Genomic DNA, 1,049 nt, shown 5'->3' on the forward strand with positions numbered 1-1,049 from the left:
ATTCGCGTGTTCTTGGCATGCACGACAGTGTCTTACCAACTTTTCTGCGTCACGCCTCATTGTGGGCCAAAAGTACCCTTGTCGCAGAGCTTTATGGGCCAATGCCCTTCCTCCTAAATGATTCCCACAAATTCCTTCGTGAATCTCTCGAAGTACGTAGTTAGCATTACTGGGAGCAAGACACTTCAAGTATGGTAAGGAGTAGCCCCTTTTGTACAACTCATTATCTACTATTGTAAATCGAGCGGCTCTTATCCGAAGCTTTCGGGCTGTAGAAGGATCTTGTGGTACGCTTCCTTGTACAAGGAAACTGATGATTTCATCTTTCCAGCTCGGTTCACCCTCTCCAGTGCATAGAATGTCAAGAGTTGGTCCCTCCGCCTCTTCCTTAGTAACGGCTAGAAAAGTGACCCTTCTACTGTCAATATTTGTCATAGAACTTGCCATCTTGGCTAACCTATCTGCTACTTCATTCTGGGCCCTGGGTATCTGCTTTATCTCATAGTTCTCTAGACGCGAGAGCAGCTCATTAACCCGGAGCACATACCTGGCCATTTTCTCCTCCTTAGCCACATAAGTCCCTTGAAGTTGGTTAACCACAAGCTGGGAGTCACTGTGCGCTATCAACCTCTTTGATCCTGCAGCTAAGGCTAGCTTTAATCCTACTATAATAGCCTCGTACTCTGCTTCGTTATTTGATGCCGAAAATTGAAGCCTTATGGAATACTGAAGCTTGTCTCCATGAGGATTTTCTAACAATATTCCGGCTCCACTTCCTGATGCAGTGGAAGATCCATCAACAAACAGTGTCCAAGTGGGGCTGGAACATTCTGCCTCTATTATCTCCATTTCTACTATGAAATCTGCCAGAACCTGGGCCTTGACCTCCGGGCGCGGTTGGTACTCCAATCCGTACTCGCTCAACTCCACCGCCCATTTGACCATCCTACGAGATGCCTCAGGGCTGGAGAGTACCTTCTTCAAGGGATGGTTGGTCAACACTACTACTTGATGAGATTGGAGGTAAGGACGTAGTTTCCTTCCTGCAA

Source organism: Primulina tabacum, chromosome 13, assembly GCF_025594145.1.
Source record: "Primulina tabacum isolate GXHZ01 chromosome 13, ASM2559414v2, whole genome shotgun sequence".
Classification (NCBI taxonomy): domain Eukaryota; kingdom Viridiplantae; phylum Streptophyta; class Magnoliopsida; order Lamiales; family Gesneriaceae; genus Primulina; species Primulina tabacum.